This window comes from Gallus gallus, chromosome 1 (genome assembly GCF_016699485.2).
Source record: "Gallus gallus isolate bGalGal1 chromosome 1, bGalGal1.mat.broiler.GRCg7b, whole genome shotgun sequence".
NCBI lineage: Eukaryota > Metazoa > Chordata > Aves > Galliformes > Phasianidae > Gallus > Gallus gallus.
The window spans coordinates 180,629,459-180,644,795 of record NC_052532.1 but is presented as its reverse complement, the minus strand read 5'-3'; the positions used below and the strand labels follow the sequence as shown (position 1 = coordinate 180,644,795).

At 43.7% G+C, this 15,337-nt stretch overlaps 1 long non-coding RNA gene across 1 annotated transcript in view; it reads right to left on the bottom strand.

Annotated features, from left to right (window-relative positions):
* The window catches only part of LOC112531587, a 55,568-nt gene that overhangs the window by 25,484 nt on the left and 14,747 nt on the right, over positions 1-15,337 (bottom strand). The gene's annotated exons all lie outside the window — the stretch shown is intronic.

Below are 15,337 nucleotides of genomic sequence, written 5' to 3'. Positions count from 1 at the left end.
TTGGAGACTGCCCATTTAAGAGATGTTTCCTTAAACATAGAAGGCCAAGGTTCAGGGTGTTTACTTTTTTTTAGTGGGATTTCCTCACTAACTAGACACTGACTGACTGTTCTGGTGGGAAATTCATCACTTCCAGAAGCAAATTAAAGAAGTCTCCATGTCCTGGTTTCAGCTGACATAGAGTTAATTTTCTTCCTAGTAGCTGGTACAGCACTGTTTTGGATTTAGGAAGGGAATAATGTTGACAACACACCAATGTTTAGTTATTGCTGAACAGCTCTGCATACATCCAAGGACATTTCAGCTCCTCGTGCTGCCCAACCAGTGGGGAGATGAGGGTGCACAAGGAGCTGGGAGTGGACAGAACCAGCATGGCTGACCCCAACAGGCCAAAGGCACATTCCATACCATGTGGTGTCATGCTGCACAGTAAAACTGAGGGAGTGGCCATCAATTGGGAACTGACTGGGCATTGGTCAGCAGGTGGTGAGCAGTTGCATTGTACATCACTTACTTACTTTTTTCATTCTTTTTTTTTTTTCCCACTTTCTTATTAAACTGTCCTTATCTCAACCCATGAGTTCTTGCATTTTTTCCTTTTTTTTTTTATTTTTTATTTTTTATTCTTTCTCTCATCCCACTGGGATGAGTCAGTGAATGGCTGTGTGGTGCTGAGCTGCCTGCTGGGTTAAACCACAACACCCCCAACAAATGGTAACTGAGACGGGCTTCGAGACCTCAAGAGAGCTCAAGTGAGAGAGAAGAGCAGAGAGATCCACTTTGCAGAAATGAGGAGGAAATGAGGACATCGTCACTGTGGAAATAGCTAAGGAGGGAGAAAATGAGCTGACACGTGTGACTTGAAGGAGAAGTTGTGTTCAGAACAACGTTGCGTTCCCTGGAGGTCTCGTGACCAAGGAGAGCAATGAGGCATTGAATAGTGTTCAGGTGTTTTATTGCAGTGTCTCAAGCTGTATAACTCAGTGTTAAAAGACTGGATTTTGGGGGTGGGGGGGGGGGGGATATTTTACAAAGCCTGGGCATGGTGTGCATTTGTGTGTCAGAAAATTCTAAATTCAGACTGCTCACAGTGAAATCTCTTGGAAAAAATGTATTTAGACTTCTGGCAACCTGAAGAGACAGCTTCAGGACAGGTGGTCTGGGGCTGCTGGGCTGCAAATCCTCATCTCACGGGAAAGGGGGAGGCAAAGAGCCTGTTCCAAGCAGACAGGCCAAAAGAAGCAAATGAGCCATAAACTAATCAAATGAGGAAAAACTAAGAGAATATAGATCCAGCCTGCTATGACACACATGCAACAGCTGAGGAAGCTTCCCGCAGGCACAATGATTTTAAAACACAAAAATCCCCAGCTGATTTTTCATCACCAACAAGTAAATGCTCCTAATGAATCTGGCCCTTATCTCAGTTAGCAGTTCTGCAAGGCAATCTATATAATCCATTACTTCTGAGTCATTTTTAGCCATCTGATCATCTGTGATGTATGCCAGTGAATTTTTGGACTGTGTGATTGACTGGGTAAGTCAGGTGATGTCAGCCCTGCTCGCTGCACGGCACAACAGGAGGAGAGCACTGAACAGTGACTAATGGATACAGAAAGCAAATATTCTTGTTTAAGCATGGATTTTCTTGTTTGCATATGATGTACAAAGGGCAAACACAGATATATATTTTTAAAGCATGCTGCAGCAATTTCTTACTCATTTTCATGGAATGGTATGCAGACATAACATCTAGGACATCTATTTCATAGTCTGCAGAATTAAAAAAGAAAAGGAAGGAGGAAAAAATAAAAGAGGGAGGAAGGAAAGGAAGGAAAGGAAGCAAGGAAGGGAAGAAGAGAGAGAAGGGAGGAAGAAAGGGGAAGAAAAGGAGAAGAAGGGAGGAAGGGAGGAAAGAAACACAATTCTTATTTTGTTTAATGCATCTGTTAGTTAAATAAGAATTGAGGAACTTCCACACCAGGTCAGTTGAAAGGTCTGTCTGGTTCTGTTAACGTGACAGAAATAGTAATATGCATCCAGTTAGTGTCATGTATTATTGCTTTCAATAAGAACAGGCTGAAGAATTTTCTTTCTGTATCACAAATGATTGTCTTTGGTGTTAATAAGGCTTTTTCGTGAGGAGGTTTTATTTTGGAGCTAGAAAAGCAATGCTAAAGGCAAATCTCATTATTTGGAATTACTTTGACCTTTATTTAACTCTGCCTCTGTGTACTCTTAAGGAATTATCAGCAGTGAAAAGCCAGACAGCGCATAAATGGTGAGACTGATACTCTTGGATTGCAAGACATGCAAAATAAAACCTGGAACTTCCTGTTCTGTTTTTGTCTTAGAAATACTCTCATCAATTTTTTGTGCTAATGACTGTTTTCCTAACATGGACCATATCCTACAGGTTGTACTATGCGGATGAGAAAGGAAATATTTAATATCTCATGTTTTTTCCTTTCAAAGAGGACAATAACACAGATAAACTAGGAAGACACTTCGCTTATCTGTAGTGAAAAGAATCTGAAAATTTTCTTCCACAAAACTTGCAGTGCCTGCTATAATATAACTAGTCCAGTCTCTCTAAGCAATCCCATTTAGAACAGACATTCTCCTGTCACCTGTATCAAAACCAGCACCAGTGTATATCACAGTTCTCATGTATGTATTACGGGCTGCTCCAGATATTCAGTATAGAGTCTTTTCTGCTTTCCCTTAAGAAGGCCTTGGTGAAAATGTAAAACTTTTTTAAAAGAGAGATGGGGAAATGATGTTTCACTCATTGATATTAACTCACTATATTAAAAACTAATTTTCATAGAGCTGTAAGGGCAAAGAAATCAAATGTTGTCTCGCACTCGAAGGAAAGGTTTTCCTGTTCTACCTCTCTTAATAGCAGATTTCTGGGAGGAAAAACTTGCATCCATAGTTGAAAACTGTTGCATTTAATTCCTGTGATACAGAAATCTGGTCTGCATTCTTTTCATTTCATTTTCCCTATAATGTGGTCCATCATCCTAAACTTCATATCTCTGTTTTATATGGAATCGAAGTACCCAATTCCAGCATTATTATACAAAAGCACACAACAGAAGTGGATCAGCTGTCAGGGTTTGCTGTGACCTGCCTTAGCAGTGCTATCCAAAATGTTTCTGGGACATGCCAGTCTGCACAGTGGTTATTGTACTTCAACATACAAACACTTGAACTCTGTGCTCCACTGGCCATTATTTGTTCACTCATATTTTTCCACTTTTACTTCTGAAGCATTTGCCTGCCTCTCAGAGAAATAACTAATAAAAGATCAAGGAAGACATTTAGAGCACAAGCTCAAATAGCTATGGGCCAAATTTTGTTCATTCACAGCACTGAAGTACTGTCAAACTCCCTAGAGCTTTACAGGGACACACAAGAGGAGAATTCAGTGTTGGCTTTGCAATTTTGTTTACCATTAAGAATTTATTATCGCTAATAGCTGTAATAAGTGAGCAGATATTTACTGTTTGGGCAGGATTTGGGTACAAGTGAATATTGTTGCTGTACACTTCTGTGCACACAAAGTAAATGCGGTTTAAGAAATGTAAGTGGAGTTCACCCCATCGTATTCACACATCTCAAATCCCTTTCTGCACCATACCTCTGAGGTGGGCAATCACGTCCAGGTCTGTTTTACAGAAAGGGAACAGGGTGCTTAACTGGAGAACTTGATCCCAGCTCAGTGAAAGAATTAAATAGCACCTCTGGCAATCGGCCTCAGAGTTACAGATCTGGACTGCTGCCTGAGGCTCCTCTGCAGCGAGGAAGGAGAGGTGAGCATCACAGACTGGGAGTTAGGTACTCCGTGCTTCTTTTTAAATGCTGAAATCTGATCTAAAACAGATTTGAACCTCTCTCCCAGGGCATCTGAGGGAACATTCAGAATGAACTCCTGCGCCTTTTTCTGCTGGGTACACATAATTGCTGCACTCCTTGTTTTCAAGCTGAAGGTGATGTAAGAAGGCTGGGGGTGACAGAAATTCCCCAAGGAGTGGCAGAGCCAGATGTGAGTCCTGCATGGGCTGGATGAGCTCTGACGGAACCCCCTCCTGCACAGGGCAGCACCAAACAGCCCAGGATGGTACTGGGGTATCACAGAACCACTTCTCACTCCTCACAGTGACTTTGCCCTCCTGTCACAAGGGCAGGTTTGAAGAATCAGAAAGCACGTGAACAAAGAGCAGTCTCTAACCCTGTAGTGAGGGTAGAAGACATGGAGAGAAATGTGGATTTCAAGGTCCTTGAGGTGTTTATCTGCTTTTACGTTAAACACTCAGCAATGCAAAAGTTAATGTTGAGAACAGTCAGGTATCAACTTCTGTATCTAGGAGCAAGAGATGCAGTCTGCAGAGCTTCTGAAACATAAGGGGTGAGGGGTCAAATCGGATGGGCTGGAGAGCGGTAGGATCCTGCTGGGATAGAAGCAGCAGACAGCAGCTGGCAGCTTGGCTCAGTTCCACTCACAGAAACTACAGTTGGAATATGTTGCTCAGCTGATGGATCAGATGAAGAACAGGAGAAAATACAAAAACAATTAAAATGATTTGAAAGCTAGGGAAAATACAGGCTTAAAGCACTCATTGTGTTTCCTGTGTCAAAGAGAAGGCTGGACAGAGGCCTGCCCACAGAGGGGATTTGGCCTGTCACACAATTTCTCCTTCATCTTCCTGTGATAAAAATGAGCTGTAGGAGATAGCAACTGAATTCAAATGTATTTGAATCAGAAATAAGTCATACGATTCTAAGATGGTTAACCAACAGTAGAAATGATCGAGGTATACAATACGTTCTCTCTACCACTGTGGTTGCACATGAAGGCTACACGATGTTTTGGAACATTACTTGTAGCAAAATCCGAGTCCTAGTCTGAACAAAGACAAATGGATGGGTTCAAAGCAGAGTGATGAGTCGTGTGTTATGTGTGAGGAATGACTGAATATCAGCTCTAATGTATTGAACAGCAATTTCTACTAAAGGCATATGTAACTAAATGTAGGTAGGAACATAATCCCGTTGCCTCACATATATGAGCAATGAGCATGCCCTGCTATTATAGTCAGGTTTTCTCTGTTCAAAAATCAGGGCACAAGAGTGCTCACCCACCTTTTCCCTTCAATGGGAAGTGGGGTGCGACCCAAACAGGTGCCAACATCCAGCAGCCTGGAAGCTTATATATAGCCACCAAAACTGCAAATGTCTGTAGGGCTGCCCCCACCATCATAGGATGCCCAGAGCCCCATCCAACCTGGCTTTGAAGGCCTGCAGCGATGAAGCACCCACAGCTCTCTGGGCAGCCTGTGCCATGGCCTCACCAGCCTCTGAGTAAAGAATTTATCCCTAACAGCTAACCTAAATCTCTATTCTTTTGCTTTAAAGCCAAGTGCAAAATGAAGGGAGTTTTCCTTTGAAAATCCACATCCTTTGGTCGATACAGACTAAAAGCAAAAAGCATATGCAGCTGTTGTTAAAAAAAATAATGTAAATAATCCATGTGGGACATGCTGGCCTCTACTAGTGATGTCTGCTGCTTCTTAGTAAGCAGGAAGGAATAACTCATCATTATAACATTTACATCCTGTTTTAGAGTCTGTTTTAATGCTGTTTCCCAGAGCCATAAAAAATCTTCATGCTCTCAAGACAAAATTTCACATCATTGCTCTAATTTGCCGTGTTGAGAAATATAACGATGTGTCAACACACTAACACAAGTGTAATGCCTGCACTGCATGCAAGATAGCTACTTAATGTCACTATCCACAGGGTTTTATGCGCAGTTTGAAGAGATAACTTTGCATCCACGTTGGCAGCTGGTGGTTAAAGTTACGTACATGCTTAGTCTCAGGGGCACATTTTCTTCCCACACTGTACTAGATTAATGAGAGTAATACAGACAAGACCATGATGGATATAATCTACAGCACGTACCATCAGCTTGCAAAGAAAGGAAGGCTTTTTTTTTTTTTCCTGGGGGCTCAGGAAAAGAATTAATGCAGCCAGATCCAGTGCTGGCTGTGCTGTCAGGGAGCTGCTGCGTAGTGGCTGCGGTGTCACCTCCTGCAGGGAGGTGAGAGGGGAGGACAGGGGCACAGGGGGCTGTGAGTCAGCCGGGGGCCGACGCACACAGGGAGCACAGGGCACTTCTTGTCTGCTGCAGATAAACTGAGCTGGAAGTAGGTCACTAAGATTTCAAGTTTCTCTGTGCAAAAGTAAATGAGAAAAATCTCAAAGAGATGCCAGCAGTGCTACACAATTGTCTGCCCACAGCTTCTGTTTGGTCAGGCTTGAGGCAATGAGCATCCTATGGAAATGTAAGTGGCTTCTCAGTGGGCAAAGAAATCTTTACAGATTGTGGGAATGTAATCTCCTGAGTAGGGTATGGGAAGGGATTTTAACATGTTTATACTCATCTATTTGTAGAGAAACCAAGTGATCCAATGTGTAAAAATCTGCCTTGGTCTGAGTGAACTGGCTTGAACTTTGTCAGGAAAAGAAAGACTCGTGAGGTCTTGTGCAACCCACGTTTCTGTGCTCTTCAGTAAAAATGCCTCACAACATCTAATGACATAACGATCCACGTCAAGACCAGGACCTTCCGACGACCTCCTCCACCACGTGTGAGCTCAGCTGTACCTGGCACAGGCATCTTCCCTGCAGCTGGGCAGCTCAGAGAGGGATCTGTTACCTTTGACATTCCCCAGCAGTGCTGCAGGTCACAGGCGCTGAGAGTCACCAGCTTTCCTGGAACAGATCTCCACCCCAAACTCCACCAATTGAGTCACATTCACAGCTTTCTGGCAGGTCTGACTCTCCCAGGCTGACCTGTAGGTTGAAATACTTTTCCCAGCCAGAATTTCTCATTTGATCTTCTGAGCAGAGAGCATCAGTTTTCAGCATAAATTAATGTTGCTCAGCAAGACCAAAAAAAAAAAGCAACCTGCTCTCCAGCAGGAAAAAAACAGACCTGCTCAGCACCTGCCAGCCACCCCTTAGAGTTAGATAGAATCCCCCGCTCCAGCTTGCGCTGAAACTATCAGCAGCTGATAGATTACAGTTGTCTCTAAACCTGCAGGCTGGGTTTAGTGGCTTTCCTTCATTTAAAGAGTTCAGCCATTGACTGCAGCAACAAGTCTGACGAAGGTAAGTCCCTGCTCAGCAGCCCTTGTTTTTTTTTGTTTGTTTGTTGTTTGTTTGGTTTTTTTTAATCTAAGCAAGCAAAGCTCTTCTGGAATCATCTCATTTCTTTAAAACCTCTTTTGTCAATATTCTTTCCATCCCTTCCTATCTTGTGATCAATTAGATCAGCCACCTGTACTCAGTGCCCATGCTGCCCTTTGGTGAGGTGGGGAGGCTGAAGACCTTTCCTGGTTCCAACGCCAAAGCAGATACAAAAACAGAACAGGCTGTGCTTTGTGATACTGCTGGTTTACTCATTTGTCCCTCATACAAAGAAAGCCTTGCACCCACAAAAGCTCACCCAAGTTCGACCAGTCTTGATATTGCTCTTCGGTGCATATTTCCTTCCTCTTTCTGCCAACAACATGCATTTATCCTGACTTGGGAGAACTCTTTCTATCCCTATGACTATTTTTTCCCAGTTTAGTAGCTAAGATTGCTTTTTGCCCCGGGGATGAAAACGCTGTAAATAGGAGATGGAAGCATTTGCCATCCTGAAATTGGAAAAAGAGGTCATATTAACTTGACAGATTTTAACTAATGGCTTCAAAAAGGGTGTCAGTTGGAAATTAGTTTCCATTCCTACTGACCTGAGCCAATTTCAAAGTGCTAAGCAATTCATTGCAGCCTCCATATGCTCACCCACAGCCTAAGCCTTTCAGCCTCCTCTGAGTATTGATTTTTGCCCCTAGAATATTTATGTTCTGCACAAGCACATTATCCAGCAGCTGCTCAGTACTGTGAGTTTTAATTCTTACTTACAAATGCTGAATTCTCTGACAAGGTATGGAAACATTTAAGCACAGGAATGAACTTGGTATAGTTGCAAATATCCCCTTTTCATGTTTTTACTGTTTTTAGGTCTCTTCCTCCTCCTGTTTTTCTTAAGACAAATGTTTCACATCTGGGCCTTAGCAAGCTTGTGGGCTGTGCTGGTACAGTAAGGAATGTTTTTCTCCTCAAACCATAGCAGGCAGAAAAGAAAATACTGCCAGCAGCTATGGACCCCCCAAGGAGGCTTAAGTACCATAGTGGGTAATTTTGCCTGCAGAAATTTATTGAGAAGCAAGGGCAATGCCTAAATACCATTTTATTTGCATGTTGCTCATTGGAATTACGTCACTGTAAATATCCTTTTTAATGTGAGCATTCTTCCTCCTACTGCAAGATGGATGGGGGGATAAGAGAGGCAGGGGAGAGCCCTCTTTGCTGTGCATCGTGCTCAGGGACACCCCTTGGCACAGAATGTAGCAGAAATACCACTATAATCCTCACAGGGCATTGAATAGAATACAGCTTCATCAGCCACATCTTGAAAATCTGCATCCTTTGCCATGGGCTGGTGGGAATCTCATGGCACAGTCTAAATGAGTACTTCCCATGTGAGTGTGCCATACGCAGTATGGAGGAGTCTGCTGGTGCTGAGCACAGTGCTGCATTGCCCCTCTATGCCCCATGCCCTCATACAGCCACCAAAGGCTTCCCAGGTTAAGCAGCAAATTCATTTGGAACAGTTTTCTTCTCACTCTGCCTCCAGCTGTGCCCTGAAGTTTCATCCCCTCTTCCTTTAAATCCCATGGTACGCAGCCTCTCTTTGTTCCTAGAAAGGCTGTTAGCACGCAGAGGGCACAGCCCAATGCAGCTGCACTCATTCTTCACTGCTGTTAGCAACAGCAATCATGTACCACTGCTATCTTTTCAATTCCCCCTTTCCCAGACGTGAACAGATCCCAATCCTGCAAAGCAGCAGGAGTTCCTCTAGGGGGTGGAATGCTTCCCTCACTCTTCCAGCTCATCTAGGTGGCTTGTTTTTTATATTCCACTGAACAGAAAAAGCCACTTAGGAGTTGTTCAGCTGCAAGGATTCTCTCTGATGCTGTTGCAAATAACACAAAAAAGTGCTTTCTCCCATATTGCCACACTCTTAAGAGAAATAGCAATCGTTTGTTCTGACAACTGGTCTGCCACCTTGGCAGCCTCAACAATGTGGATTTTACTCAATAGTAAGAAAAAGCAAACTTCAGTAAATGTCAGATGAGTTAAAGTAAGGTGAGGTTGAGTTTGGACTTGATGATCTCGAAGGTCTTTTCCAACCTGAGCAACTCTATGATTCTATGTAAGGTGCATACAGTGCTGAGTGAAGATGGGACGCAGCACAGGAACCTGCTCAGAGCTGTCATTTCTCTGCAGCATCTGTTTGACACTGGACAAAGTTAGAGGGATTGGGAATTTGCCAAAGATTATACTTTTTGTCTTGTGTAAATCATCTTTCAGCATGATAATGGTGAGGTCAAGATCAGTAGTGATGAGAAGTGTTCATGCTACAATGCATTAAATACTCCTGAGAGGTGTCTAGGGTTGTGCTGCAGAAGCACAAATTGCAGTTGCCCCTTTTTCTGAGCTTTGCTGGGCAGCAATAACAAATAGGAAGCAAGATGAAACCTTGAAACATGCATAAAATGTACGCTTGTCCTAAGTACCAGACATTTTGCTCTGCAAATCTGCACACTTTATTCTGGACCATGCCCACCCTTCCCTACCATTTCCAGAACCTAAAGCACCAGCTCCATCTTCTGAATGTACTGCCAATGTCCCTAAATGTCCTTAGTCTGCTGAGGAGAGCAGGGAAATGGGACCTTCATTACATTTCTGCCCCACAGGTACTGGGGTTAAACAGCACTTCAATAAGCAAGCAGATTGACTGGGTTGTCCTTTGTCCTTGATGTAGCCACAGTGGGGAAAAGTTTCTAAGGCTAACGCTTTGTCTAACTCTACCTGTACGGATCAGGAGGAGGTGAGTCACACCATCTTCCTCTGTCCTTGGGCTATAGAAGAAACCTAAGAACTGGTTTGCATGTGGACATCTTAAACTACACCAAAAAGCTCATATGTTTTATGGCCGGACATATCTATTTCAAGGTTGTATTGAAGTTGCTTCCATTTGTTCTTGATAAGATACAAAATCCCATGACCCTCTCTTTGGCCATACTTCCCAATTCCAGCATGCAAGCGAAGCACTGAAATTCATTCTGAAACAGGTTTACTGAAGGCATTAAAACTGTCCTGTGAGTGAAGACTTCATCTCTCCCCCCTGCATAGCTGAATTCTTCCCATTATGTTCAGTATGAAGATAGTGATTGCTTTTTAAACGTAGAGTGTTTCATTGTTTATTAACTTTTCTTGTTTGAGGGATGATGTTACTCAAATACATCCTAGTAGTTGGCCTCTGAAAATCTTGTGGCAGTGAGATCCTGTGAGTAATTAAGTTTTTCTCCTCATCAGTGTTGACGTTTCCTCAGCTTGGTTGGCTCTTCCTTCAAGTATTGTGGCCCAGGGCACCAATTCATGCTGCCATCCAAGAGGGAGAGCAGCCATGACCCAAGTTTATTTGGCATGGTGGTAATGGGTTAATGACTGGACTTCATCTTGGAGGTCATTTCCAACCTTTATGATTCCATGATATGCAAGGACCAGAGACAAACTTGGCTTGCCTTAAATGGTGACACCTGAAATCAAAATAAATTTGCAAGACAAAAAGCACATGGTCTGACTTGTGGGTCAAACTCGGCCATGGAGCCCAGGGTACTGCAAGCCCCAGGCTCCCTGTGTGGCTGTGGGAACCTCAGCCCTTGCTCAGGTGTGGTCTGGGAAAGGGTTACAAGGGGCCTTGACTGCAGGCTGGCCACAAGGAGGCTTCAAGTGAGAGCTGGCCTTCATCTACTGAGAACAGATTCTGTTGGGTAGAAGGGCAATATTCACAGCAGTTGTGGAAATTACACATTTTATGTGAAGATAAGCTAACACTGAAACCATAAGGCTCTATCTGCTTCAAGTCACCACTGGCTATAGGCTTTATTTCAAATCTAAACACTACAGTGCAGCAGAAACTCCAGGCTGATGGACACAGAGGCAGTTTGTGTTCAGAAATGGCTGCCTCTCAGTCAGTGCATCCTGGGAATGCTCATTTTGCTCTGTGTTGGTGGGGACGACATGTTTAAATAGCAGAAAATGAAGTGGTTTTCACTGAAGGAAGGCTGTGAGCATCTGCCACAAATCCTCTCAGCACTGCAGCAACACTCAGAGATGACAAAATTATCCCTGGATGTAATGGAGCATTTTTCTCCCATTTCCTTTTTTTTTTTTTTATCTTGGGCTAAGGGTTTGCATGGTGATAGGGAGGTTGGCAGCCAGTAGAGCCACTGCTCATTGGGATGCCCAGAGATGCTGTGGATGCCGCATCCCTGGAGGTGCTCAAGGCCAGGTTGGATGGGGCCTTGGGCAGCCTGATCTGGTGGGGGGGCAACCAGCCCATCACAGCAAGTTGGGACTGGGTGATCTTTAAGGTCCCTTCAACCCAAACCATTCTGAGATTCTATAATTCTATAATCACACTGGGACAGGGCAGAGGCTCTCCAAGGCTGTGGATAGCCTTCAAATAGCCAAGTATAACCCTCATATTTGCATGTCATTTTGATGGCATGGTCATCATTTTTGCATTTTGCACATCTTTGCATAGCCGGGCAACAGGCTCACCTGTACTTATTCCAAGGTCACCAATGTCCCCCCCTCTTGCCCCCTACACCTGATTCTTCTCATCAGAGGAGAGTGCTGAGGAATTCAGCTGTGATTAATAACCCTCTCTATCCCCTTGGGCTTATTTTTTTCCCTCCATTTTTAATTTTACGTTCTGCTTACCAGCTGCTCTTGTTCATTAAAAAAACAAACCCTCTCTAGCTCTCATTAGCACCATATGTCTGCTGGTTATTTGAGACAAGAACGTAAAATATATTTAAGTGATTAGTCAGATCGTGGTAGGCAAAAAGCTCAAAAAGCAAAATGCAAAGGCGATTAACATCAGACTGTTGCATCACTGCTCCAGCTTTTCACAGCCATGCACAGCCTTGGTGTCCCTTCCCTGTTCTTCTTGTGCTTTCACAGATGCAGTGGAACCACAGCCATCTCCCCAGCTCTCACCAATTCCCCAGAAGAGATTTTTTCCCATTCTCTTAACTTCGAGGAAGCCACAGCTGACTAGAAGCAGTTTTGAAGCATGAGCCAAGGGCTGGTGCTAGCTGGGGACAGCTGTTCCCTGAATGCTGGTGAGGTTTCTCAGGACTGTCTCCATGAGGCATTCCCAGAGCTAAGCCCCACAGAACACAGCTGGCTGCTGTCTCCTACTTTCCTCTCTGCAACACTCTTCTACAGAACAGCTCTCAGTATGCAACACTTAAAGCACTTTTTTTCCTGAAATCTCTCTCTATTTACAAGTCCAAACACATTTATTTAATTTAAACTCCAGGCATAGAAGATCAGTTTTCTTTGGGACACAATAAGGCAAAAACTTAACCTATTTCTTTTCTCCAGCGGCTCCTGTCATGCAACAAACTCCTTTCTGGTATTTATAAATTCAGCCTCCATCCCGACATCCTGATTGGTAAAGGAGAATATAAACAGCAGAGAATTTGGCTTGTCTGAATGCCTCTGCACTTCTTTGGGTAGTGTGACATCTCATCTGATGCGCATTACCTCCAGCAGCACACTGTCCCTCGGTGCAATGAACGTGTCCAGATTTCTTAGCCCACCTATTACCATCAGGATCGGAAGCAGCAGAGCTGCTGACCGATTCTTCTACAGCTCCAGCATCAACATTCAGTGTTTAGCACAGATCTGCAAATAGCTGTGTGGAAAAGAATGGCAATCTGCACCTCTCTATAAATACGGGGAAATTTTCGTACAAAAATCTATATGTCTCCTGTGATTGCTGGATTTGCAATATGAACAGCGTTGCTGATGACGGTCCTTTCTTTGTTTGTCGTTTTTCCATAGGAGAAAATAGCAAGCCATTAGCTGCCTGAGCAGAGACTTCCTGCCCGGAGGACATGGGGAGAAGGAACGGCTCTAAGTGGATCCTCTGCAGCAGAAAATCTCGTTTAGAATAATAACCCAAAGTTGTGTCTCCTGAGAGGCTGTGCATATGCTGGAGGTGGGTCATTTTCATTCTCCCCTGAAGCACATCTAGAAAAGCTGAGGCACTTGAGACATTAGAGACTATGCATGAATCTTGAAAAGGCAGGGAAAAACAATCCAATTTTCATCAAGCGCTCAGCATCCTATGCAGAAGATCAGGCTCTGGGCAACCTGATGGAGCTGCAGGTGTCCCTGTTCATTACAGGGGAATTGGACTACATGGCTGTTAAGGGTCCCTTCCAACTCAAACGATTCTTTGATTCTACGACTTCTTACAGTCCGTTACAGGGAACAGAATTGGTGGATAGATTGCAATAGTTATGGCCATTAGGCAAAAACACTAATGTAGATATTTAATGTAAATATTTTTGCTATGGGTGCAGCAAGATTAATACAGTGTTTAGAGTGGCCTTCGGGGGAAATCACAGACTCATAGAATCATCAGGGTTGGAAAGACCAATAAGAACACCCAGTTCAGCCATGAACCCGTGCCTGTGACCCCTCTACACCATGTACCTCAGCGTGACACCTCCAGGATGGTAACTGCCCCACCTCCCTGGGCAGTCTGTGCCAGTACCTCACCACTCTTTCTGAGAAGAAACTTTTTCCTAAAATCCAATCTGAAATATATTGTAATATCTGGATTTTCTGGTCATTGTATCTCCTTCAGGTTCACTTATGATAGCACTTAATAGCCGGTTTGATCAATGTCAGAGTGAAAGCTCCAAGTGCAGTTTAATTGTGGTCAAAATATTACAGATTGTGCAGTTAATTTCTTACACGGATCTTATTTATGATTGTTTCCCAGCATGCTCAGTGAGGTTTCACTACACTGGGGAGGTTTGCCTGGCGCTTTGCACGGGAGCAGAACCTCCAGCCTTTGTGCTGTTGCTGCCTTGACTAGCACCAAACTCACCTCTAGAAGCTCCAGCATCACTGCTGTCCCAGCAAAGCCCTGCAGATACTCTCTGAGAATTCATGCTTTTGGCACAGGCAGCAAGGCCAGGTATCCTTCACCTGATTGCTCCTCTTCCTGAAAGGGTGGCTGTGGGATGGGAAGCAGCACTACATAGTGATTGTTTTATAAAACAAACATTTACAGCCTGATTTTTAGAGATTTTTTTTTAATATATTTTCAGGAGAATTAATAAAAAGTTTGAAGTGTTGAATAACCAGATGAGAGACACTCATGGCTCTCAGTACCAAGAGATCTGGTGGTTTTCCCCATAAGCAAACTATGATGCAGAAGAAAGACTGAGTTTTTCTTCTTCTGTTTCTCAGAGCATAAGTTCAAGCCCAGACTCTCAAATCTGTCCATAAATAACTAGCTCCCTTCAAGACCAGTAGGTATAGGGTGTCCACATTTTGTACAGGCAAGCCACGGCATTTTAAGAGGAGTCTTAACTCCTGAGCAGTTCTCATTTAAAGCGGATTTCTCTCCTCTCCTCTCCTCTCCTCTCCTCTCCTCTCCTCTCCTCTCCTCTCCTCTCCTCTCCTCTCCTCTCCTCTCCTCTCCTCTCCTCTCCTCTCCTCTCCTCTCCTCTCCTCTCCTCTCCTCTCCTCTCCTCTCCTCTCCTCTCCTCTCCTCTCCTCTCCTCTCCTCTCCTCACTATGCAGCTGTTGGAAAATACAAAACGTTTGATACAACAATTGCCCTCCCCCAGGAGGAAAACCTGCATATATGCTATCATGGTGTGTTTCCAGACAGTTGAGTCTCAAAGAAAATTTTTCCTTCATGCACCTTTGAAAAATAAAGGGTGCTTAGTTGGAAATAAGCAAAGAAAAGCACTATGGGTACCAAAGCAGTAGATATCTAATATCAGAACCATGATGAAATACCACTATTACCACATGTCATCAGACTTACAGGGTTTTGTAAATTAATCTGGTGTAGCTGTAATTACTAGGGGCCTGTTTCTGTCTTCTTTAAATGTTCAGTCAAATTGGTATGAATTCATCTGGAAATAATGGTATTCAGCAGCAAGACAGTGCATCTCCCAGAGGCTGCTGGGCTCAGAGGTCAGTCTGGGTCTTTTTCAAAGCTCACCCTCCTCAGGTGGCAAGAAAGAGGAATTAGCCATATTTCTGCTGTGATTCTTAAACAATGCAAGCATCCCAGCAAGACCGCAGGATGCTGTTGTGGTTTCATTTG